Here is a 27,968-nt window from a genome sequence, read left to right on the forward strand (position 1 = left end):
GAATTTTAGCCACGACTCCCCGCAGATTCCCGAGAGCTGGCAGTTCACCGCCGAGTCACACTACAACCTTCTATGTCTTCTGTGACATTAAAATTACGTCACAAACAACAGTATTTTTGTCATACCTTACATGTTGGTGACGTCAATGTGACAAAAAGTACATCGTCACAGAAGGTGCGTGTTAAATGGAGTATTGTGACGGATAACAAAAAAACGTCATAGTAGTTTATGACGCAAACTGTAAACGCCACTGATTCTATGACGCTCTAATTCGTCATTAACTATGTATAAATACGTCACAATTTGTGCAGTTGTGCCTTGCCACGTGGCTGATTACGTGGCAAGATGACATGACAGTTGACGTGGTAGGTGATGTGGCGAAAATGTTGTGACGAATTCATTCGTCACAGATGTTATGACGTGGCATGCCACATGGCAGCTGATGTGGCAAAATGTTGTGACAAAGATATTTGTCATAAATATTGATGAGGTGGCAATATATTTGTGACGATTTTTTCATCACAAAGTACGATGACGTGGTATTATATTTGTGACGAATTTTTCATCATAAGACTTGATGAATTCATATCATCATGTAATATTATGAAATCACATGCTAATAACCAAAACAATGCATTAATTAGCTCAACATTCACACAATTCATCCAAGAGATAATTCTATAACATAAAATTGTATGCCTATAGATCCTGTAATTTTCAATCCAAAGAAAATCCTAAAACTTCAATTCAAAGTATGAAACTTCAAACATATTTCAAATTTATAAAACTCTAGTAGACTTAAGATGGATGCACTTGGCTTCGATTGAAGCTTAACAGTTGGCGGAGGAGAACATTATTTTCTTCCATCGATCTCTTCATACTGTCCATAGTCTCCTTTGAGGCCTGCGTCTGAGCCTTTAAGGTTTCGACTTCCTCCCAAAGTCCATCTTTTTCTTGCCTCTCATACTCCAATTGATCCTGAAGTTCTTGAACCTTTGCAGAAACAGTTGTGAAGCTTTTCTTGGAGGTAGCTTGCAGACCAACATTCCGTTGGAACAAACTTGAGCCTGATAGCACTTTAGAAACAACTTCCATAGGAGACATCTGCTGTTGTCCATCCTCAGCTGGTGTTGTCACCATTGCTTCCATGTCAACCTATTATAATACTATTTGTTAGTATAACATAGTCCTAGTTGCAAGTTTTCAGTACAAATGTAAAAACAAAATGAGTACTCACAATTGCTTTCTGAACATTTTCAGAAAAATCATTCTTCATGCTCCAAAGCATGTCCTTGAAAAGATCTATTGCACTCGGTTCAATATCCTTATATTTCTCTTGCTTCTGAAATGAAAAAAGAATCTGGTGAGAATATAGACATGATATACAAGTTGTATTTTTACACCAATTTGGTTTGGTGTTGACAGTATCCCTAGTGCTCCAAAAGAAATTCTTCAAAAGAAATCTCTGCAGTGGTGAAGCAACATTGCAGTAGAAGCATATTCAATTCTTCAAAAGAAACACTACAACAACAGCATTGTAGCAGTAGCGACCTTGCAGCAGCAACAACAACCTTGCAGTAGTAGCAGCACCAATATTGTAGCATATATTAAAATTCTTCAAAAGAAGCAACATTGCAGCTACTGAAAGTCGCCTAGAGGGGGGTGAATAGGCGAAACCTGAAAATTAAAACTTTATCCCCCAACTAGATCCCTTGATTAGTGGTTAGAACAAGATATACAAATATAGGAGTATACAAACTAAGTTCTTGCTTGAAAAGAATATTGCTAAATAATGCGGGAGTGATGAATCAAATAATAACAAAGCAAGAAGCCTTAGATGAGAAGAGCACTAGGACAAGTTCTTTCTTGCAACGTGTTGCTTCACTAAATGGAAATTTAACTTGAAGCAACACCAAATGATATTGGCAAAGAATGGAGCAAGAAAAACTTAGAACACAAACAAATCACAAGCGATAAACACAATGGACACGGGTGATTTGTTTTACCGAGGTTCGGCCCTCGAAGGCCTAGTCCCCGTTGAGGAGTCCACTTAAGGACGGGTCTTTTTCAACCCTTTCCCTCTCTCCCCTGATCACACAAGGATCGGCGAGCTCTTCTTCTTCTCAAGGATCACTCTCGATCCCGCAAGGACCACCACACACTTTGGTGTCTCTTGCTAGCTTTTACAAGCCTCCAAAACTTTGGAGGAAGTTCAATGGGAGTCAAAACTCCACGCGCAAATGAACACAAAGATGTAGCACACACTATCTCTCAATGAATCTCACAAGGCGCTAGGGCTAAACTCAATTGAGTAGCTCTCAATTGCTTGCTATCTCTTTTGTGGCACTTGTGTTGGTTGTAGTGGACTAAATCTTGTGTATAGGATGGATCAATGAATATATGTGGTTGGGAGGGCTTGAGTATGTCAACTAGATGACTTGGAATGTTGCTTGGGCTCCCACACCTTGAAGTGGGCGGTTGGGGTGGTATTTATAGCCACCAACCAAAATCTAGCCGTTGGTGAAGGCTGTCTGTTCGATGGTGCACCGGACAGTCCGGTGCACACCGGACATGTCCGGTGCGACAACCACGTCACCCGGCCGTTGGGGTTTCGACCGTTGGAGCTCTGACACTGGGCCCGCCTGGATGTCCGGTGGCGCACCGGACATGTACTGTAGAGTGTCCGGTGCGCCACTACGCGCGTGCCTGCCTTCTGCGTGCTCTGGCGCGCATTAATTGCTGTTGGAGGTGACCGTTGGCGCGAAGTAGCCGTTGCCCCGCAGTTACACCGGACAGTCCGGTGTACACCGGACATGTCCGGTGAATTATAGCGGAGCAGGCGTTCTGAAATCCCGAGACTGGCGAGTTCCGGAGGCCACCCTTCCTTGGAGCACCGGACATGTCCGGTGTACACCGGATAGTCCGGTGAATTATAGTGGAGTTGCCTCTGGAATTTCCCGAAGGTGACGGGTTTGGAGTTGGAGTCCTCTGGTGCACCGGACATGTCCGGTGGCACACCGGACAGTCCGGTGCGCCAGACCAGAGGTGCCTTCGGTTGTCCCTTTGCTCTTTTGTTGAACCCAACACTTGGTCTTTTTATTGGCTAAGTGTGAACCTTTGGCACCTGTATAACTTATACACTAGAGCAAACTAGTTAGTCCAATTATTTGTGTTGGGCAATTCAACCACCAAAATTAATTAGGGACTAGGTGTAAGCCTAATTCCCTTTCAATCTCCCCCTTTTTGGTGATTGATGCCAACACAAACCAAAGCAAATATAAAAGTGCATAATTGAACTAGTTTGCATAATGTAAGTGCAAAGGTTGCTTGGATTTGAGCCAATATAAATACTTACAAGATATGCATGGATTGTTTCTTTATAATTAACATTTTGGACCACGCTTGCACCACAAATTTTGTTTTTGCAAATTCTTTTTTTTGTAAATTCTTTTCAAAGGCTTTTTGCAAGATAGTCAAAGGTAAATGAGTAAGATTTTTGCGAAGCATTATCAAGTTTGAAATTTTCTCCCTTTGTTTCAAATGCTTTTCCTTTGACTAAAACAAAACTCCCCCTCAAATAAATTCTCCTCTTAATGTTCAAGAGGGTTTTAAGATATCAATTTTGAACGTACTACTTTCTCCCCCTTTAGAACACAAAGAGATACCAATTTGAAATTTATCAATTGAAAATCATCAATTTTTAAAATTAGGGTGGTGGAGCGGTCCTTTTGCTTTGGGCCAATACTTTCTCCCCCTTTGGCATGAATCGCCAAAAACGGATACTTAGAATGAAATATAGGCCCTTTGACAACTATTTTCTCCCCTTTGGCAAATAAAACATATGAGTGAAGATTATACCAAAGATGGAGAGAGAAGCGGAGCGACGACGAAGGATGAGTAGTAGAGTGGAGTGGAAGCCTTTGTCTTCGCCGAAGACTCCAATTCCCTTTCAATATACCTATGACTTGGTTTGAAATACACTTGAGAACACATTAGTCATAGACATAAAAGAGATATGATCAAAAAGGATATATCAAATTTAGCATGATCATAGTTCTATATAATATAAATTGCTCCCCCTAAGTATGTGCATGGAGAGGAACACATATTTTGGTCTTAAATGCCAATTGCACATAATTAGGTTAAATGAGAACATATGTATATCATACAGATTGTGAAGTGCATTGTGTCATAGTATAAGTGTGATGCTCATGACAATTTATGCACTTATGAAAGCATGTTGTAAACAATTTAAGCATTTTCCCTTAAGGATTTCAAAGAGACTTAAGGACCATCCACCTTTGAAACAAAGGCAGCTTATCCTCGTTACAAGGTTAAGCTTTAAGCTCTTTGACAATAAAAGTACTTCATCTAGTTTTACCAGAGATGCACTAAAGCAGGAATGAATTTTGGGAAATTAAACTAGGTATGAAGCAGGGATAATACATGGACATGCTTTCTCTTCCTTTTATACAAGATATGCAAAGAATGTATAGAAAAGGAAGAGTTAGGTACAAGTTTTAAATGAAAGGAGATAGTTTTACCCTTTTGTACCTTCACATAGAGATGCTCTTCTTCATTGTGCTTTGTCTAAAGTCTTTAGATGCTTAAGACCTATATTCAATGACAATATATGGAAATATTTTGCACAAGAGAGAGTTCTACAACTAGTGATCCTTTTCCAAGTTGTTGTAAACATATATCAAATGGATCACCAATTGTATGAATCATGAATTCTCCTTTTAACTTAGTGCATATCAAGAGAGATATTGATTGAAAAAATATGAGGCACTAAGAGGCATGGTTGTTAATGAAAGTCATTCAATGATCAAACAAATAACACATGTGATCAAAAGAACAACATACGCATTAGATTATCAATTAAGCTTAGGATAGGAGAATCCAGCAAATACTTCATGAGAAACTCATTCTCATGCAGGAGACTATATGAAATTACTAAGATAAAGTGATAGTCTCAACATAATCAAGATATAGAAAGAGGCTCCCCCTAAAGATATGCATCAAGTCTTTGAATGAATTGAATGGATGCATTTACTTTAAGGACAAATAGAGAGAAGCATTATACATCTTGATCAAGGCTCATTAAATTTGTAATAAACAACTTGAGCCTAGTATTCTCATTATAAAAGGATTTAGAATACTCACAACCACACCATTGATTGTTTCGTAGAAGTAGGTGGTGTTGTTCTTGATGTTCTCCTCTTTCATTTGAGAGTCCTCCCTTTGCAGTGGCTTCTTTTTCCTTTCAAACTTATTGAAAATACTCAAGAAGGATGTTAGTAATGCAAGGGAGTATACAATGATGGATGATTTCTTTTAGATAGGAAATAAGCATAATTCATCATCCATAAGTCACACAGACATGAAGTAAAATCCTTAACATTAGTGCACTTTTACTTGAAAAGAGGAACATGCACTATTTAACAATTTGATTACTCATAGGAATTTTACTTCTTTATATTGAACTTTATTAATCATTACATAAAACAGGTCGATATGTGAGGGATATAGCAAAGGTATGAATAGATTCTAATGGATAAGTGTATTAATGAGAATGAGACTGAATGCACAATTTAGTCAATTTAAATTTAATAAAGAATCTTTTCTTCACAAAGACATAATTTAGAGTAAACAATCATTGATGGGAACTATATTAATGAGATGAGTTCCCATACCTCTGCTTTTTACCTTTCTTCCTTTAGGTGAAGAGCAACCCATGAGGCTTGTGCACTTTCTTTTGTAGATATTCAAAAGTGAGCTCAAGAGATGCTTTGTTAGTAACACAAGCACTAGTTTCCATTTTTGTAATCATTTTGATAAGGAGTGAAAAGTGAATTACTAAAGCATGGAAACTTTATAATATGAACTAGATCATTCCTTGAAATATGCTTAGATTTAACTAATGGAACAAGCATAGTAAGTTCATTAGGATTATGGAAATAAATCTAATTCACAACATGGAGAGCGATGAATGTGAAAGAATCAAATCCAATTTAAGCAAGTAGAAATACATCATAAGACATTGGATTGATTTTTCTTTTCATGTTAGATTACACGCTTCCAAAGAGAAACTTATTCTCTACAAGTGAGACTACTTGGGTTACTTAAATAAAATCAATAGTCTCACTATTCTAGTTATAGAGAGAGTTTTCCTTTTATAAGTGTTCTAAGGATTTGAATTCCTTACATGACACCTTAGTCTTTTAAGAACTTGAAATATCTCTCTATATCTAGAATCATGGCAATAATAGAATAACTTAGCGAAGAAACATGCCATGAGATACTTGCAGCAAATTAAAGCATGTAGATTACCATAGGATGGAAATGATGGGTATGCAATCTACCATATGAGAGGAAATTCTTCAAAGAATGGTGATATGAATTTTAAAGACATTTGAAGCGCTACACATTTCTTATGTGACTACACAAGACACATGATAAAATACTTGCACTTTAAAAGCATAGAGGTTACCATCCTTTGACTTTCCTCCATGTTGTAGGCCTTGATTTTTCCGCATAAGATAATTCTTTATTTCCTACAACATCAATATCTTCCTCGAGATAATATGAGTTTAAGATGTAGTAGTTTGAAGAATAACCTTGGGTCAATCACGGATAAAGATCATTGAAGATTTGATAGCTTGAGTTAAATTGAATTAACTTTCTCAAGCCCCCCAAGGCTTCATATCATCTCCTTCTCCTACAAAGCTTGTCAAGCATATTTTGGTACCCATCTCTTGATGGGTCCTTCATGGTTAGTCAACAAAGATCTAGGAACCCAAGAGTCCTTTGTGTTAGCACTTGGTAAACTCATTACCTTTCTAACACAAGTTGCAATTTTGGGTTGCCTAGTTACATAAGAATCAATTGACAAGTTAGGAGTGAGATTGTTACCAATGGGACAATCCTTGCATTGATGTCCCTTCTTTCGGCATGTGTAGCATAGGCGTTTTTCAAGTTTTGAAGATTTCTTCTTTCCTTGTTTGTTGCTTGCTACATGGTTAGTAAAAACTTTCTTTTCTAACCCTATGCCTCTTTGTTTTAAATGGGGACAAGATCTAAGTAAGTGTCCCTTCTTGGAGCATTTAAAACAAAGTCTATCATCCTTGTTAATAATCAAGCCTTTTTTAATGTAGGGACATGACCTAATCAAGTGCCCCTTTTCAAAGCATTCACTACACCTCTTAATGTGAAGTGTGGCTTGATCATTACCTTGGATGTTACCTTTTGTGGAGGCGTGGTTGAGGCTTTTGGAAGAGGTGTTGATTTTCTTCTTTTGTTCCTTCCTCTTTGCAATCCTCAATTCCTTGATATTTTCTTCAAGGAATTTAGTGTATGCCACGGTTGTTCCCGTCTCAAGCTTCTTCACCATGTGATCACGGTTATCTTGAGAAGGTTGAGCAATGCACTTCCCTTTAAGAAGTGTCAAGCTCATGTTCAGCCTCTCATTTTCTTCCTTGAGCTTTTGATATGAATCATCGTTTGTTCCTGCATATTCTAGCTCAAAGGAAGATTTGCTTGTCGACAAACAACAAGCATTAGCACATGGTAATATAGTATCAATTTGAATACATGTGCATGAGTGAGGTTGTTGGGATTTTAAGTTTTCTATCACAACCTCATGAGCAATGTTTAATATGATATGATCATCTCTAAGATTTTCATGAGAGCATAGGAGCATATCATATTTTTCTTGAAAAGCTAGATTTTCAATTTTTAGCTTTTCTACTTGGTCCTTAAGCAAGGTATTCCTATTTACTAATTGAGCGATACAATGTAAAGCGTTATCTTGTTCAATTGAAATAGTTTCATACCTTTGGACCAAATCAACATGAGAGCATTTTAGCTCCTCATGTTCTTTAGTCAACTCGTCAAAGCATTGCATCTTCATTGAGAGAATACTTTCTAGCCTTTGACGAGCTTCGCCTTGCTCTCTCGCTCTTTCAAGAAGCTTGAGCATGACCGCCTTATCTTCTTGGCTTAGGCGAGCGTAGAGTTGCATGAAGCTTCTTTCTTCCTCCTCATCCTCATTTGTGCTTCCGCTATCATTTTCATTAGCCACACAACATATGTGGGAATCGAAATGGGAAGACAAACCTCTTGGAGAGGTGGATTCATCATTTGGTCTCCACCGTTCATTTTCTTCTTCTTCCTTGCAAGGGTTAGTATCACAAATACCAAAGGAAGTAGAAGCATAAAATGAACTATTATGTTTGGACTCATTAAATTTGCTTTTAATTCTAGTCCAAATATCATGCGCATCATGGATTGATTCGTCATAATTTGATATGAAGGCACGATAATCTTCTTTGCTAAGAGAATTGCTTAAGATGTCAAAAGCTAGGTAGTTTAAGCGAAAACATCTTTGATCCTCCTCGGAGACAATTTTTCCGTTATAACTAGGAGGGAAGATACTCTTGTCTAAAATTTGTTCTAAATGTGGATCTACCGTTCTAAAAGCATTTATCACTCTAGTAGACCATGAATCATAATTAGAACAATCGGAAAATAATATCTCAAGAGTTACCTCCTTGTTCTCTTGGGTCTTCTTGTTCTTTTGGGATCTTCTATGAGCCATCACTTCGAGTTGTTAGACTCAAGATGAAGTGCCTAGCTTTGATACCAATTGAAAGTCGCCTAGAGGGGGGGTGAATAGGCGAAACCTGAAAATTAAAACTTTATCCCCCAACTAGATCCCTTGATTAGTGGTTAGAACAAGATATACAAATATAGGAGTATACAAACTAAGTTCTTGCTTGAAAAGAATATTGCTAAATAATGCGGGAGTGATGAATCAAATAATAACAAAGCAAGAAGCCTTAGATGAGAAGAGCACTAGGACAAGTTCTTTCTTGCAACGTGTTGCTTCACTAAATGGAAATTTAACTTGAAGCAACACCAAATGATATTGGCAAAGAATGGAGCAAGAAAAACTTAGAACACAAACAAATCACAAGCGATAAACACAATGGACACGGGTGATTTGTTTTACCGAGGTTCGGCCCTCGAAGGCCTAGTCCCCGTTGAGGAGTCCACTTAAGGACGGGTCTTTTTAAACCCTTTCCCTCTCTCCCCCGATCACACAAGGATCGGCGAGCTCTTCTTCTTCTCAAGGATCACTCTCGATCCCGCAAGGACCACCACACACTTTGGTGTCTCTTGCTAGCTTTTACAAGCCTCCAAAACTTTGGAGGAAGTTCAATGGGAGTCAAAACTCCACGCGCAAATGAACACAAAGATGTAGCACACACTATCTCTCAATGAATCTCACAAGGCGCTAGGGCTAAACTCAATTGAGTAGCTCTCAATTGCTTGCTATCTCTTTTGTGGCACTTGTGTTGGTTGTAGTGGACTAAATCTTGTGTATAGGATGGATCAATGAATATATGTGGTTGGGAGGGCTTGAGTATGTCAACTAGATGACTTGGAATGTTGCTTGGGCTCCCACACCTTGAAGTGGCCGGTTGGGGTGGTATTTATAGCCACCAACCAAAATCTAGCCGTTGGTGAAGGCTGTCTGTTCGATGGTGCACCGGACAGTCCGGTGCACACCGGACATGTCCGGTGCGACAGCCACATCACCCGGCCGTTGGGGTTTCGACCGTTGGAGCTCTGACACTGGGCCCGCCTGGATGTCCGGTGGCGCACCGGACATGTACTGTAGAGTGTCCGGTGCGCCACTACGCGTGTGCCTGCCTTCTGCGTGCTCTGGCGCGCATTAATTGCTGTTGCAGGTGACCGTTGGCGCGAAGTAGCCGTTGCCCCGCAGTTACACCGGACATGTCCGGTGAATTATAGCGGAGCAGGCGTTCTGAAATCCCGAGACTGGCGAGTTCCGGAGGCCACCCTTCCTTTGAGCACCGGACAGTCCGGTGAATTATAGTGGAGTTGCCTCTGGAATTTCCCGAAGGTGACGGGTTTGGAGTTGGAGTCCTCTGGTGCACCGGACATGTCTGGTGGCACACCGGACAGTCCGGTGCGCCAGACCAGAGGTGCCTTCGGTTGTCCCTTTGCTCTTCTGTTGAACCCAACACTTGGTCTTTTTATTGGCTAAGTGTGAACCTTTGGCACCTGTATAACTTATACACTAGAGCAAACTAGTTAGTCCAATTATTTGTGTTGGGCAATTCAACCACCAAAATTAATTAGGGACTAGGTGTAAGCCTAATTCCCTTCAGCTACAACAAGAGATATTTTAATTGTAGGAGCAGCAAGACAATTTGAATTCCCTTTGGATGTTTGGTGGACTTAATCAGAGATTTAGTTCCTCCATAGCAGCAACAAGTCAAATTTTCATTGTACTACACCTTATCTCCTAGACAGATTCAATTCATTTTTGTTACTATGGAACCTGAGTATTAGAACTTACCAAATAATACATCTAGAACATATATATATGTAGCATATATTAAATTTTTTTCAAAAGAAGCAATGATCAAATTGAGAATAGAATGTTTTCCCACACAGAAAAATGTATATTCTTACAACAAGTTGCTAAGCTCTGCTATTTTTAATATACTACACATCCACCTGGTCACAGAACCCATGAAGAAATCAATTTCTTTTGCATTTCAACACTGGGTACTACTACAACATGATTCCAAATTAACTTACCAATAGATAAGCTTTTGCAATGTAGAACTGGGATCCTGTGCATTGTTGATACTGTACGTTTTCACGATTAAGTTTATTCCGTACGTTTTCACGATTAAGTTTATTCTTCGTACAAGTATCATGTATATCAAATCGACATGTTATAAATAATATAGACAATCAGTAGTGTGAAATAGTATAGCAGTTTTTAGAGTGTAAATTAGTTGATTATTACATTGGTTTTCGCTAAGTGTCTCTTTAAAATGATACATGAGCATGTCAAATACCTTGTGTTTTGTGGTAGACCACTTCTCCACCAACTTTCTCCAGTCCTCATCAGACATGCTTGGAATAGGCGATGAAGTCCTGACTTCATTAGCAGGTATCCCATTGAAATATTTTTGTTTCAGTCTATACCTCATTTGGCGTTGTCCACCCTTTAGCATATCTAGACATGCATCTTCCACTGCCTTGCTTTAATTGTACATGGTGAATTGAGCCTAGTAAAGAAATAATTTCATGAGCCATTGAAAATGTAAATTAACTCTAACTTGACAAATGAGTAAAAGTAACTTACAATAACTTTTCCAATATAGTTTCTTATTGTAGGTTCATTCTGTTTCTTCTTGTACTCCTAGTGGTGAAATATTGGAACGTGTTGCCTCAATGTGATTCCCTTGTCTGATGCAAACTTAGCAGCTTGAGTAGGTGGCTCTGGCCTTTTGTTCCCTTCAGTAATCTGGATTGGAGTCTTCATTCCCAGTCCTCTGCTTAACGATTCAAGTTGCTTGCCCATACTTTTTCTCCTTGGTATGATTTCTATTGTTCCTAGTCATGACAAAAAAATGTTGTTGATGTAAGTGATGTTGCATATAGCTAAGCATTAGTTGTCATAAAAAGACTACAACATATGAGTAATTTTGTTCAAATTTAAGCTATACTAGATACCTAAACTCATTCAGGAAAATATAAAAAATATTTTCAAAAGGATAGCTCAATGTCTAAACAGTTAAGATGCCCACTTGCCTTCAACAACATTGTGGTTATCATCCTCCTCCTGTAACAAAGAATTATGCTCTGTAGCAATATCTATGTTGTGGGTTGGGTCATGATCTGCGGTAGCATTTGAACTAGGATGCGAAGAAGCAACAAGAGCTTCGATCGATTCATGGTTTGTAGCAGGACATGAATTGGGTTGCGTAGGAACAGACAAGCTATGGGTAGTTTCTTGGTTTATTTCAGCAATTCTTTGCCTAGTAACTCTAATTGTTCGCTCCTGTGGAGGTGCCGCAATTCTTTTATTTCCTCTTGTTACTTTTGTTGAGATTTGATCACCATCGTTGGAGATGTTGGCACGAACACCCTTACGACTTTGGAATTCCTGAATATGTAGAATACAATAAGGATATGCAAATCAAATTGATTGTGAACCCAAATTTAAAGACAGATAATTGAGATGCTAAGAATTAATAAGTACCACGGGTGACCTCTTCATTAGAACCATCGGTGTCTTCACCATCATATAAACTCCCTGATTGCTGAGGACAGTATTGTATGTTGTTTGCTATTGTAGCAGTCATCAATGATTTCAATTGTGCAAGGCCTAGTCGTTGAAATAATTGATTGTTCTTCATCATATTCATAGCCCTTATTTTCTCATAATCAGCTAGTGTGGGTTCTGCGCATTTAAAAAAGTTAAATAAGACAAACAATAGTGAAATAGAATAAATAAAGAATATATTGTCAGCATGATAGATAATAGTAATGGCGCTAATTATTTTAGAAGAGATAAGTTATATTTTCAGATAAGGTAACAGTTATAATTCAGAAAGTATAAATTAATTTAGACCATAACTTTTCTTATTTGTAATAGTTCGAGTTCACTTATCTAGAGATACAATCCAACATATGAAGAAATGAATGAAACACATGCACGTGAGGTTGGAAGCCTATAAAATAAAACTATAGATTAAAACTGTAAAATATGGAGAAGAACTAAAAATTAAAACTGCAGACTGCAAGTTGGAAGCCTGTTACCATTTTGGACTGCAGCAGACATGTTTGGACTGAATTTAGTATTGAACACTGAAAAGCAAAATTTAGACCACACAATTCTAGCAGACAAGTTTGGAGCTAGTCTTTAGTTTTTCAGAAATGATAACAATTGGTCTGATAGTATTGACTGAAAAATAAAACTACAGAAATAGAATGTTTAAATGTTCCAACCAACCGTGATTAGTTCTTTCTGTTTGTTTCAAACACACTACGGACTTGGAGCTATGTGAAACAGCAGTAGATCGACATGGATTTAACCAAACTTCATATGTAGTGTTTCATCAATATTGATTATTCTTTCTTACGTCTGTAAGTGTTAGGGGAAGGAATCACAATATAACAGAGAGGAAGCCAGTCACTAAGCATTCCTAAATTAGATCCATTGACTCTATCTAGATGAACAGAGAGGAGATCAATTCATAAATGGTAAATACCTTCCAGTGTCTATAAGGTCCGTGTGGACCTCTTCCCTGGAGCCATGGTGGACCTGCCATGGGGAGGCTGGATCAACAGTCACCGGATTCGATGCGGAAGATGAAATCGCCGTTGATGGATCCACTATTGAGGTTGGGAGGACGGAAGGGAAACCGTGAGTAGGTGAGGGTGGTTACCGATAGAAAGTGCAAAAATTATGGAGGTGAGAGAGAAAAATGTGGAAGGTCAGGGAAGGGGGCGGGTGATATGTTTTTTGGGTGACGGCTGTTTTTATGGAGTATTGGCGCCAAATTTTACAAGTTAAATTTTCATAATAATGCTGACTAATTTATTATTAGGTATTTGAGTGAGTTTCCGGTTTAACAAGAATAATAATGATGATGAACTCACGTTTGTGGTGGCAATTGGGTCCAATAATGTGGTGCTTAACTTTATAATTAGCAGCGCTGTGAGGAGGGAGTGATATATACCTGGATGTCTTGGATTGTGATGAACAAGTAATAAAATAACATAACTCCAGTTCCCACCTCTGTTTCCTTCCACCCTCTCCATACCGTGCTCCTTCTTTCTCTCTCGTCTGCCTCCAATCAGTAGCTAACAGCCTCCCAATGTATAAATGTAGCACCTTGTTGTCTACTATGATTAGGCGACCACCAACTGTGGCGGCGACGGCAGCCAAGGGAAAGCAATCGTATCTGCGTTTGGAAGAATGTGAGCGTGACCTAATGTTGTGCAATGAAGTAATACAAGAATACACAATTTATCGTACTACCGTGTAAAAAAAGTCACATAAATGGCATTGGCGTGGTGGGTTAAAAGATTTGGACCAAAAAGGTATGTCTTACGTTCGATTTACCTCCTTGTATTTTTTATTTTTCCCATATTAAGCTAATAGTGCGGACGCCCGCCATGCCAAAAAATAAATGGAACAAAGGAATCGAAACCTATAACTTGGAAAGGAGATGTACAACACTACACCACCGTACCAAATACCTGTACATTATAGATAGGAGAGACATTATATATATATATATATATATATATATATATATATATATATATATATATATATATATATATATATATATAATTCGAGGTCTACTTGTACTATATAAAACCCCGCATTAAGACACGACCATCTAACTACTAAAGTTAACATAATACTATATAATTGCTGGCAGTGGGTCCATCTTGGTGTTCCACGTGTTCTATCATAGAAAATTTAACAATCTTTTTTTATTTAGATAAGTTATAAATCTATGAAAATGTACATTGTCATACAATATCAGTTCCAACCGATGTGGCAATAAAGTTAACATATATACTAATATTGCCAGTAGATATGGCAATGAGTCCATCTTAACTGTGTTCCACGTGCTCTATCATAAAAAAATTAACATTCTTTTTTATTTAGATAAGTTATAAATATATGACAAATGTGCATTGTCATGCAATATCATCACAATTATAACAAAGAGCAAATTTATGACAATTTACACCTATGACAATTTAATATTGTTATATAATATCGTCACAAAGATGATTTTATAGCAATTCATGACGATTTTAATGACAGAAGTAAAATTTTCGTCACTAAACAGGATTACTTCATAGAAAACGTCATAAAACGAAAGAAATTGTGACGAATATCTCTATTGTCATTGAATATTTGTCATAGAAGGCCTAAAAGGTTGTAGTGTCAGGTGTCCGGTGCACCACCGAACAGTCCGGTGTGCCAGGCTGGTGCTGGTTTTGGCTATACAGAGCCATATCTTCTCCAACTCTTTTCTTCTTTTCTTGGCACTGTTTCTAGCACTTAGATAACCATGTTAGTGAACAAAAACAATTTACTGAGTCCAGAAACAAGCTTGACCTTGAGCTATATGACTTACATCACATTATTGTAGATGTTACCTCATTGGTTGTAAGTCATGTCATTATGTAGTGATCCTTGATGCACCATAACTCTTCTTAACTCGATCAACCTTGACTTTGCAAGTCTTCTTCTTCACCCCTGGCTTTGGGTTCCTGGTCTCCTTGACCTTCTCCTGTGCACTCGATACTTCGAAGCTCTTCTTGCCTCCATCCTTGGCTTGATCGGTTGTCTCTGAATTACGCACATCAAGTCTCACTTAAGCAATGTCCATCTTACTTGTGATGTCCATTATCTAGATAATCTAGTCTTTTGGACTATCACACTTGTTCACTTGCGTTGAACCCTGTTAGCTTTGCATTACGCACCTGTTCAACACTTAGCACACTTTTTAGTCCTTTAATTGGGTTGTCATCTAAACACCAAAACCCACAAGAGAGCTTTCACCTCCTCAAAGAGTCCTCACTCTCCCAGATAGCTTCCTCTTCTCCTTCTCTGCTCCACTGAACTTTATAGAGTTTCATTTCTGAGGTGCGGGTCTTCCGGACTGCTGAATCAAGGATCTTTACTGGCTTCTCACGGTACTGAAGATCTTTCTGAATCTGTATTGCCTCTTCTTCAACGTGACTTTCTGGTGCTTCTAGGCATTTGCGGAGCTGGGGCACGTGAAACACATTGTGGATGTCAGACATGGATTCTAGTAGTTCAAGACGGTATGCTGCGGGTTCCACTCTGTCAATGATGGGATAGGGGCCGACGAATCGCGGTGCTAGCTTTCCTTTCACTTGGAACCTTATGACACCATGCATCGGGGAGACCTTGAGGTAGACGAAGTCTCCTTCCTCAAATCTGAGTTCTCTCCGTCTGTTGTCCGCATAACTCTTTTGCCGACTCTGAGCTTCAAGTAATCTCCTGCGGATCAGGGCAACTTTCTCCTCATCCTCTTTGACAAAGGCAGGTCCTTCTAGTGCCTTTTCCCCTACGTTGGACCACATGAGAGGGGTCTGGCATTTTCGGCCATACAATGCTTCGAATGGTGACATCTTGATGCTAGCCTGATGGCTGTTATTATACGAGAACTTTGTAAAGGGCAAACTGGATTCCCAACTTCTATCGAATGTTAACACACAGGCTCTTAATAGATCTTCGAGGACCTTGTTGACTCTTTCTGTTTGCCCGTCTGTCTGAGGGTGATAGGCGGTGCTGAAGTCTAGCCTGGTGCCCATAGCTTTCTGAAGGCTTGTCCAGAATTTGGAGGTGAACTGGGTTCCTCTGTCTGACACTATCTTTCTTGGAATGCCATGGAGTCTGACTATTTCTTTGAGATAAATTCGGGCAAGGGTGGCTCCTCCAAAGGTAGTTTTCACTGGGATGAAATGGGCTACCTTGGTAAGATGATCTATTATTACCCAGATAGAGTCATTCCCTTTTTGTGTCCGGGGTAGTCCAGTTACAAAATCCATGCCTATTTCATCCCACTTCCATTCAGGCACTGGGAGGGGTTGCAATAGGCCTACAGGCTTTTGGTGCTCGGCCTTCGTTCATTGGCAGGTGTCACACCGGGCCACATACTGTGCTATCTCTTTCTTCATCCCTCTCCACCATTATCTGGTTTTGAGGTCTAGGTACATCTTGGTAGTTCCTGGGTGGATGGAGTAGGTTGAGTTGTGAGCTTCCTCGAGCAGGACTTCTCGTGCCTCTCCTTTTGGTACATGTTGGGGACTTGTTCTTAAATGCTAAGAGTTAAGAACAAGGCAACATAAAAGTGTTAAATGTTAAAGTCCTTCGTCCTTCGAAATATTATCTCCCTTCGGATATAATGAATTTCGGACGAAGGTCATGAAAGACAAACCTTTATGAGTACAATAAATGATAAAGAAGGATCCATACACAAGATATGAAAAATGATATAAACACTTTAAAGGTTATTATTAACTTATTTTAAATTACATTGCTATATTTACAATGACAAATTATGAATGTACCTTTGGCTTGAAGAAAAGCAAGGGTACAAGCGTGACGTGAGAACAAACGTCAAGTCAACGTGAACAGTACGGGAATACTGTTCATCTATTTATAGGCAAGGGACGCAGCCCATGTAAAATTACATCTATGCCCTTTATATTTGCCAATAACACTATAGTATTCCTTCGAGGTCTAATTTGCCTTTTCATCTTTAAGTCGGTTCTCCTTTTCTACTGTCATGCCGAAGCTTTCTTGTGTACAGCTTCGTGATCACCTTGTCCTTTCGTCATAATCACCCTTCGTCTCGTCCAGGCTTCGTCCTAACCATGCTCTGTATGCTCATGATCTGGATCCGAAGATACCTGTTCACATATTTCACTTGGAAAACATTATCAAATCATGTTTTTGAGGACCTTCGGAAGCCGAAGGCCCCCAACAGTAGCCCCTCGCAATATTAATTTGCTAGAATAATAAATTCAGATTGCGATATGGACGAAGGCCTTAAGCCGAAGGTCCAAAAAAACACCTTCCCTTTGCTAGAATAGCAATAGTCGATGACAAGTAGGGCCCTGCCACTTGCAACGTATTGGGCGTATAAATAAGAACGCACCGCTAGCACTTTTAGCACGCTTTCTTGCTACCGGCTCCTGCCTTCCTAATTTTTAGCTCTTTGCACACCAACGCCTGCTTGGCTCTTTACATTTTTAAGCTTCGTCTTTGAGAGCATTTTTCCTAGCATTTTCGAAGATGTCTGAAGACAAGAAAACTGTCGCTGAGTCGAAGCTAAGCCTTTCCGAAGAGATGAATCTCGGCTTCCTTGAATCAATAGCAAAGACAAATACAGAGAAGATTACTAGGGAGATTTTAGAGGGTTTGTCTGAAGACACTGGTGATAGTGACAGTTATGATGTGGAAAGTGGCAGTGAAGATTCCGAAGATCGACCTTGGCGACCAAGCCATGCAGTTTTTGGAAAATCAAGCATTAAACAAAGCCATCTTGTCAATATGAGGGGCAGATATTTTCGAGATTTATCTATTGTGAGAGCTGACGAAGGAGAGAAAACTTGTCCGACTCCTGAGGAAAATGAAGTCGTAATATTCTGAAGCTTCTTTAAAGCTGGACTTCGGTTTCCTTTGAGCAGTTTCGTGGTAGAAGTTTTGAAGATATTTGAAATCTACCTTCATCAAATTACTCCCGAAGCAATCATAAGGATGGGAATCTTCGTGTGGGCCGTAAAGAGCCAAGGTTTGGAACCAAATGCAAAAAGTTTCTGCAATATGCATGAGTTATTGTATGAAACGAAACCATGGGGTAAGGAGCAGTATCACAACAATTTTGGCTGTTATAGCTTCGGTGCCCGCTCTAGGTCAAGCTGTCCCATGCCAACTTTTCAGAAAAGATGGCCTGGGGAGTGGATGAAGGAATGGTTTTATGTGAAAAACGACTTGACAACGCGAGAAGATATTAAAGGTATCATTATGCGCCCTATCTGGCAGCGCTTCGGCCTTCGAAAGCCGAAGGTGGAAGTTGACGAAGCAACCGAAGAATGCCAGAGAGCCTTCGAAGTAGTTTGCTCTTTCATCGGAACAAGGGATTTGATCCAAGAACACATTGCCTTCAGAGTATGGCCACTTGCAGATAAGTGGGAAATGCCAAAGGAAACCGTCAGCGAACCTAACGAAGGCGGACTAGTTAGGTTAAAATTCACCTTCAAATATGGAGATAAGTTCGTCGAGCCAGATGACGACTGGCTGAAAAGTATTGAGGTCGTAAGCGATGAGTTGCTTGGGTCATACTCGAAGGCAGAAGATACTGCTCTATCCGCAGCCTTCGGAGGCCGGAAAAAGAAAAGGCTCAACCGAGTTTTTGATGCCATCGGGTTCGTATATCCTAACTACCGTTATCCAACACGGGGTCAAAAAAGGAAAGATACGGCGTCTACGAAGGAAGCTGCCTCAGCCGCTCTTAGTGAGCCAGCGCCGAAGAAGAAAAAGATAAAGGTTCTTACACACCGTCCACTGTATTGAACCGGCCACAGTGCCCGAGTTTGTCGATGAATCCTCTTCGGCCCCCGAAGCTAAAGAGGCGACTCCCCTGAAGAATATTGAAGAGCCGGTCACAATGCCGGAAACAAAGAAAATAGAAGAACCGAAGGCTGAAGAAACAAGGACATCTGAAATTTTAAGTCCTTCAGCAAAAGTTGAAATACCGAAAAGCCAAAAGGGGCCAGCATTGACCCCCAAAAGAAAAAGGATGGTTAATGTACTGGATGTATTGGAGACAATAAAGTCTTCAAGCAGCACTCCGAAGAAAATTGCTGAAACTCCTAAAGTGCAAATCGAAGCCTTTGAGGCAAAAGCTTCAAAACACCAAGCGGAATCTGAAGCTGGGCCCTCAGAGCCTGCCAAGGTACAATTCTTGGAAACCAAACGGACAGAAACAACAGAACAAATCTTTGTTGAAGAAAGCGGCACTGCCGCCCCCGAAGCCTTTTCTGAAGCTTCCGATTATATTTTACGACATGCTTCGGGAAAGAAATTGACTGAAAAAGAGAAGCAGGAGGCTCAGTTCTATGCCCGAAGACTGAAATATCCCAAGGGAGCGTTGATATTCAATGGCAGTGGAGAAGAAGACTTTTTGTATTGTCTCCCTGACAGCAAGGAGATTTCAGTCTGTCGGGAGATGAGCAAAAGCTTTGGATTCCCAACACTAGAAGACGGGCTCTCAGTGTTGTCAAAGAACGAGCTGGCTGACAGCTTAGCGTACAATAGTTTAAAGGTGAAACAATGAAATCTTTGCATTATTTATTGAAACCAAAAAAATTTTATTTCCTTAAACTTATTTAACAAACATTTTTCTCCAGGGTCTTATACTTAGCAATGCCCTCAGGGCACAAAAAGATGTTGAAGACGAAGGGTATACCATAGCCTTGAGCAACCTTCGTTCTGAAGTAATTGAACTAAGGAACGAAGGTCTCGAAAAAGATAAAATATTGCACTCGCTATTGAATAAAATAAAAGAAGACGAAGCTGTTTTCAAAACTCAAGCCGAAGCTTAGAAGCGCGAAATCTAAGATCTTCGAAAACAACTAGTCAGAGCTAAAGAAGAATGCACACTTGAAGAAACAAAACGAGAGATTAGTGAACAATGTGCCAATCATTTAGAAAGAAACGTTGAAGAGCTTCGTGCGTCCAAGAAAAAGTGTTATGAAAAATCTATAGAATGTGTTAAGAAAATAAGAACCAGCTTCGCCAGCGTCGGCGCATTCTCAAGTGAGGAGGACTTCATAAGGGGTGACCCCGAAGGCCCAATTGGATGGATCAGCCACAAAGCTGAAGCTTTTGAAGAAGTTTTGAATAGTCGTGGAGACATATGTGCTTTTACGGGTGCCAGGGGGATTGCCACTATTTTGGAGAGGAAAGGCTGTGACCATGTAAAATTTTTGGCACAATCTGAAGCCGCATTATCCTCTGAAGATATAAAAGACCCCTCGGCCGAAGCGAGCTTGGTTGGTGGAAAATTTTTCACCGATATCTGGGACAATGGTGGCCGGGAGATGGCCCAAGAAATTATACAAAAGAGCAAAAAAGGTATTCATGACACTAGAAAAGTAGCAGAGACCGTTGAGAAGAGTGCAGATGTCGAAGTGCCAATAGGTACTGACTAGCAGTTTTTGGCTCTGTTGTAATTTTTGATTTCGAACTTGTTTACACTTTGTAACACAGCCGCACTTTCTCGCCCCTCAGAGCGTGCTAAGCCATCAGCGGACCCCCACGCGAAGGGGGACGACGAAATTAGAAAAATGGCTGAAGCTATCATGGATAAAGTTGTTGATCAACTACTGAACGAAGCTGCAGAAGTTGTTTTAAGGGAAGACTAGATGTTATTGCAAAAACATTTGAAATGTAATATTCATTGAACACATGTAATATTTTGTAACTTTGAATGTAATATATAAGCTATTTGTGGTTCAATTATTTACGATGCATGAAACTTTATATACATACCGTTTTTTGAGCCTTCAGCGAAAAAAAACACCTTCCCTTCTTTTCATGCTTCGTAAATAATATCCGTATTTTCATAAAAATGTCCAATCTTCGTAAAATCAATAGCCGATAAATCTTTTCATTTCGGAGTTTGACGAAGGTATGCTTCTTCAAAATTTACTTTTTTTGTGCCTTGGCACTGTTTCTTCGAAACAATCTTCAAATATCAACATTGATTCCCTTCTTACGTCATTGATGCAGTATGATGTATGATGTTATGCTATGCAAATGATGTAATGATGTGAAGTTATGCAAAATGATATTTGCCGAAGATCGACGTTTATTTTTCACTTTAAGCCTCCCTTAGGAGCTTCTTCGCCTTTTACTTCAGCGGAATCAGCGTTTATTTTTCGTTGTAAGCCTCCCTTAGGAGCTTCTTCGCCTTTTACTTTCAGCGGTATCAGCGTTTATTTTTCGCTATAAGCCTCCCTTAGGAGCTTCTTTGCCTTTTACTTTCAGCGGTATCAGCGTTTATTTTTTGCTGTAGGCTCTGCATTCCCTTCGGAACGACTTTTGAGCAGAAAACTTACGCTGCGCTCCCTTAGGAACAACTTTTTGTTATTTCGGAAATTCCCCTTGCAATCATAAATCTTATGTTTCGGCAACTCCGCTACTCTGTGGAGAAGGTATACTTTTATTGTGGCAAAAAACAAAACTATTACAAGAGGTTTGAAAAACGGCAAAAATACTTAGGCTTTCAATAATTGTTCCTTATTAAAAAAGAAAATGATACTGAATGAAAAAACTGCTGCCGAAGTAGGATATTTGTTAGTAAATATGCTTCGATTCTGGCACAGTACTATTGACTGTGCGAGCTTCGGACTCTTCTCTGAAGTCCCGTTGGAGGTGGGGATGTTGACTCCCTTCTGGCTGCTGGCCTTGTTGCATTGGCGGTGGAGGGGGAAGCTGTTGCCAGGATGCCTGAGGTTGGCTTGCCGAAGCGACAGAAACTGCAGGGTGGTTGCCTACATACTCTGGAATGTATGGCGAATGGTACGAAGCAGTGTGCATAACTTGCTTTGGCTCGCTCTGTTGGGCCGTAGCTTCTGCTATCTCCTTTTGTTTCTGGATGGTAACATGGCACATCCTGGTGGTATGGCCCTTGTCCTCACCGCAGAATAGGCAATAGATTTTCCTGGGCTGATCCCCAAACCTCCCTCCGAAGCCCCTGGCGCCTCTACCCCTTGGAGCTGGAGGTCGAGGATAGCTCTGCTGCTGCCCCGAAGCCTGAGAGGAATATTGCGGCCACTGCTGTTGGCTTCCCTTGTCATCATTCTGAGTGGAATGAATCAATCTGACATGTCCGGGATGAAATCTCCCTCCAAAGCCCCTGGCTATTTCGGAGAACCTGTAAGCTTCCTCCCTTCTCTGTCGGAAATCATTGTCAGCGCGGATGTATTCATCCATCTTTTGAAGCAATTTCTCCAGAGTCTGAGGGGGCTTTCTGGCAAAGTATTGGGCTGAAGGTCCCGGCCGAAGCCCCTTAATCATGGCCTCAATGACAATTTCATTGGGCACTGTTGGCGCTTGTGCCCTTAGGCGTAAGAATCTTCGGACATACGCCTGAAGATACTCTTCGTGATCTTGGGTGCACTGGAATAAAGCTTGAGCGGTAACCGGCTTCGTTTGGAACCCTTGGAAGCTGGTGATCAGCATATCCTTCAGCTTCTGCCATGATGTGATTGTTCCTGGCCGAAGGGAGGAGTACCAAGTTTGTGCAACATTCCTGACAGCCATGACGAAAGACTTCGCCATGACTACAGTATTGCCACCGTAGGAAGATATTGTTGCTTCGTAACTCATCAGAAACTGCTTTGGGTCTGAATGGTCGTCGTACATGGGGAGTTGAGGTGGCTTGTAAGACGGGGGCCAAGGTGTAGCCTGCAGTTCTGCTGATAGAGGAGAAGCATCATCAAATGCAAAATTTCCATGATGGAAATTCTCATACCAGTCATCTTCGTTGAAGAAGCCCTCTTGATGAAGCTCTCTATGCTGAGGCCTTCGGTTCTGCTCATCTTGAGTAAGATGGCGAACTTCTTCAGAGGCTTCGTCTATCTGTCTTTGCAGCTCAGCCAGCCTAGCCATCTTTTCCTTCTTCCTTTGCACCTGCTGGTGAAGCATCTCCATATTTCTGATCTCTTGGTCCAGGTCGTCCTCCTGAGGCGTTGGACTGATGGCCTTCCTTTTCTGGCTTCGGGCCTACCGAAGAGAGAGAGTGTCCTGGTTGGGGTCTAGCGGCTGCAGAGCGGCAGCCCCTGTTGCTGAAGCTTTCTTTGGCAGCATGACGAAGGTCTACGCTTGCCGAAGGTGTTCGAAACTCAGAAAGTGGAAGTGAGTTCACCGAAGGTGGGCACCAATGTTGGGGACTTGTTCTTAAATGCTAAGAGTTAGGAACAAGGCAACATAAAAGTGTTAAATGTTAAAGTCCTTCGTCCTTTGAAATATTATCTCCCTTCGGATATAATGGATTTCGGACGAAGGTCATGAAAGACAAACATTTATGAGTACAATAAATGATAAAGAAGGATCCATACACAAGATATGAAAAAATGATATAAACACTTTAAAGGTTATTATTAACTTATTTTAAATTACATTGCTGTATTTACAATGACAAATTATGAATGTACCTTTGGCTTGAAGAAAAGCAAGGGTACAAGCGTGACGTGAGAGCAAACGCCAAGTCAACGTGAACAGTATGGGAATACTGTTCATCTATTTATAGGCAAGGGACGCAGCCCATGTAAAATTACATCTATGCCCTTTATATTTGCCAATAACACTATAGTATTCCTTCGAGGTCTAATTTGCCTTTTCATCTTTAAGTCGGTTCTCCTTTTCTACTGTCATGCCGAAGCTTTCTTGTGTACAGCTTCGTGATCACCTTGTCCTTCGTCATAATCACCCTTTGTCTCATCCAGGCTTCGTCCTAACCATGCTTTGTATGCTCATGATCCGGATCCGAAGATACCTATTCACATATTTCACTTGGAAAACATTATCAAATCATGTTTTTGAGGACCTTCGGAAGCCAAAGGCCCCCAACAGTACACACAGACAATTCTTGAACCAAAGGGCTCCTTGTTCATCGATCCTGAGGTTCGGAAGTTGTTCCTTGCGAGCTTTTTCCACCAGTCTTGATGTCTCTGAGTCTAGGCGTTGAGCTTTGCATATGAGGTCTTCTAGCATTGGTTTGACTTCGAGACTGTCGTTGTTTCCTAAACATGCATTCAGTTGAGCTGATTCCTTCTTCCAATCTTCTAGGAAGTTGGTTCCCTTTATTCCAAAAGGTTTTCGGCTGAGGGCGTCTGCTACCACGTTGGCCTTCCCGAGGTGATAATGAATCTCAAGGTCATAATCTTTGATCAGTTCCAACCATCTTCGCTGACAGAGGTTGAGATCTGGTTGAGTGAAAATATACCTCAGACTCTTGTGATCGGTGAAGATGTGACATTTGTTCCTAATTAGGTAATGCCTCCATATCTTCAAAGCATGCACTATGGCTGCCAATTCCAAATCATGGGTGGGATAATTCTGTTCATGCGGCTTAAGTAGGCGTGATGCATAAGCAATGACTTTCTTGTTTTGCATCAGCACACACCCTAAGCCTTGCCTCGAGGCATCATAGAAGACGACGAAGTCCTGATGTATATCCGGTAGTGTCAAAACAGGTGCGGTCGTGAGCTTCTCCTTTATGATCTAGAAACTTCCTTCACATTTTGGGGTCCATACGAACTTATGGTCTTTCTTGAGGAGCTCGGTCATAGGTCTTGCTATGCTGGAGAATCCCTTGATAAAGCGATGGTAATACCCTGCCATTCCTAGAAAGCTTCGAACCTCACTGACGTTGGATGGCTGCCTCCATTTTGATACTGCTTCCACCTTGGAAGGGTCTACCTCTATTCCTTCTACGGTTAAGATATGCCCAAGGAAGGCGATCTTTTCCAACCAGAATTCACATTTACTGAGTTTAGCATAAAGTTGGTGTGCCCTGAGTTTTCCGAGGACGGTCCGAAGGTGACGCTTATGGTCTTCGCGGTTCTTGGAGTAGATAAGGATGTCGTCAATGAAGACCACGACAAACTTATCCAGCTCTTCCATAAACACTTTGTTCATGAGGTTCATGAAGAAGGCAGGTGCGTTTGTCAGTCCGAAAGGCATCACTGTGAATTCATATTGTCCGTACCGGGTGACAAATGCAGTCTTCTGGATATCTACTTCCTTGATTCTCAATTGGTGATAACCAGACCTTAGGTCTATCTTGGAGAAGTATTTGGCCCCTTGAAGCTGATCGAAGAGGTCATCGATCCGAGGAAGTGGATACTTGTTCTTGATGGTGACTTCATTTAACGATCGATAATCAATACACATCCTCATACTTCCATCTTTCTTAGAGACGAAAAGGACTGGTGGTCCCCAAGGGGATGAGCTGGGACGAATGTACCCCTTTTGTTGAAGATCTGCGATTTGGAGCTTCAATTCTACTAACTCGGTAGGAGCCATGTGGTATGGTCTCTTTGCGATGGGTGTCGTTCCAGGAATCAGATCTATGTAGAATTCCACTTCTCTTTCTGGTGGCATTCCTGGCAACTCTTCTAGGAACACATCCATGAATTCTTCTACCACTGATATGTTTTCTATTGCTAGATTAAACATCATTGGATCATTGGCGGGCGGCTGAGCCTGACAAGAGACTGACTTTCCTTGGTGATCTGTGAGAAGGACTATCTTGTTTGCGCAACCGATGATACCTTTGTGCTTGGTCAACCAATCCATCCCTAAGATCACATCAATCCCTTGGGATGGCAAGACGGTTAAGTCTGCCAAGAACACTACCCCACTTAAAAGGATTCTGACTTGGGAGCATTTGTGCTGGCATAGAAGGTCTGACCCTAGGGTTCGGGTGACCAAGGGAATCTCTAGAGGGGTAGAGGGAATACCATGCTTTTCCACAAAACTAGACAACTAGTGGCTATAAAAGAATGGGATGCTCCTGATTCAAAAAGTATAGTAGCAGGAGTAAATTCAATAAGGAACTCACCGAGCACTACTCCTGGAGCTTGCTGAGCCTCCTGAGCATCGACGTGATTTACTCGAGCCCTTCCTTGATACGGGGTCTTGTTCTACTGGCTGAAGGAGGAGGGCGCCTTGGGGGCGGATGTTGAGGTATTCTTAGGGCCATTCACTGAGTTGGAGTAGGCAGGTCCTGATGGCTTCAACTGGGGACAGTTGTTCTTGAAGTGACTGGGATCTCCACAGTGCCAACACGCATTCGTCGGTGGTTGGTTTCTTGCAACTGAGGGGCATGAAAGGAGCTCTGACTCTGCTGACTGAACCATGACGGGGTGGGTCCAGCTGGTCTACTGAAGCTTGGTCCCTTGGGTGGGAATCCAAAGGATCGAGTTCTCTGGTGCCGATCTTGCTGTTGAGCTCGGAGGACTTGGAATTTCCTCTTAAGATGGCCTTTTTCTTCTTCCTTTGCCCTTTCCACTTGCATGGCTTTGTTGGAGAGGTGCGAGAAACTGAGGAAGTCTTGGCTGGCCAGGATGGTCTTGAGTTCTGGTCTGAGCCCCTTTAGGAAGCGGGCCATCTTCTTGACTTCGGTGCTGACGTCATCCGGCACGTAGCGGGCCAACTCCGTGAACTTGTGCACATATTCACTGACAGATCTTCTGTCTTGAGTCAGTTCCTGGAATTCATCTTGCTTGAGCTGAACGATCCCTTGGGGCACATGGTGCTCCCGGAAGGCTGTTTCAAACTCTGCCCAGGTAGCATCTCTGATGGTGACATTGAAGGTATCCCACCAAGCTAAGGCCATTCCGGAAAGTTGATGAGTTGCCAGTTGAACACGCTGATTTTTTGGGCATCCGATGGCTTCCTGCTTTCTTGTAATCGTGCGCAGCCAATCGTCAGCATCGAGGGGATTGCTAGATCCGGCAAACGTGGGAGGCTTGAGCCTCAGGAAATCTCCCATCCTGTCTTGTGGTCTTCCACCATTCGGACGTTGATTTTCCAGACTTCGAGTGAGGACCTCGATGAGTCGGGTTTGGTTGGCTAGAACTTGGGCTAGATCTAAGGGTAGTTCTGGAGGTGCGGGGAGGTGGGTCTCACTTTCCTCTCTAGCGGCTTCCCTTTCAGCTCTCAGTGGAAACCCTGCTCCAATCCTGGAGGCGGTAGGCGTGGTTTTATCCGAAGCCATCTGCCAGGGGGAGATAATCACTATTATGCACATGCCAATTGTTTTCAACCAAGTTATTTTATTCATTACACCAATACATTACAAGCATATGGCTACTACAAGTTGTACTACACGCGAGCGTTCTCAGAGGTACTCCCGAACTCTTTTTCTAAGGTGTCCCCAAAATCCTTGAGAAGGTCATCAAGGCTAGCTAGGGACATATCCTCGATGTCGGACAAATTCTCTATCCTGGCGGGAGTTGGTGCCGGAGGGGCCTTCGTCCTTCACTCAGCTTGGCCTCCTTGGTTCTTGGTCTTCTTTTGGATTTTCTTCATGGGGCAAGCTTCTTCAGCTTCTTATCATAATCCATCTTTAGGGTTCGGTAGGCTTCACGGGTGTTGGCCTCCTCGCCTTCTGCTATGTCGAGACACTCTTGGAGGGATGCCTTCTCCTTCTTAAGTTCCTTGATTTGCTGCTCCAAGCTTTCCACCCGGGAGTTTAGGTGGGTACAGTGGGAGGAGAGATCATCGTAGTGGTTATCGAGAGTGTGGAGGTATCCGGCCATGTAGACAATGGTGGGGTCATCCTCGGTGGGGTCTCTCCCTTACAGGGCCTGAAGTCTTTTCCTCCAGGTGGGGGCATTTTTGTTGCTAGGTGGAAAGTAACGAAGTGGGGTTTCAAAGATCTCTCTGCTGTAGTTTTGGCATAGCTGTTTAAGGGCTTTTCGGGCAACACTTTGGCAAGTGTCTGGGAAGCGGTGCCCGATGAAGGTGACTTGGAAGGGAGGGTGGTTTGGGTAGC

General features: G+C 41.4%; 1 pseudogene; it reads right to left on the reverse strand.

Annotated features, from left to right (window-relative positions):
* Window positions 1-798: 798 nt before the first annotated feature.
* Window positions 799-13,656, reverse strand: LOC109939846 (uncharacterized; annotated as a pseudogene).
* Window positions 13,657-27,968: the final 14,312 nt, after the last annotated feature.

The sequence above is a fragment of the Zea mays genome, chromosome 5 (assembly GCF_902167145.1).
Source record: "Zea mays cultivar B73 chromosome 5, Zm-B73-REFERENCE-NAM-5.0, whole genome shotgun sequence".
Lineage (NCBI taxonomy): Eukaryota > Viridiplantae > Streptophyta > Magnoliopsida > Poales > Poaceae > Zea > Zea mays.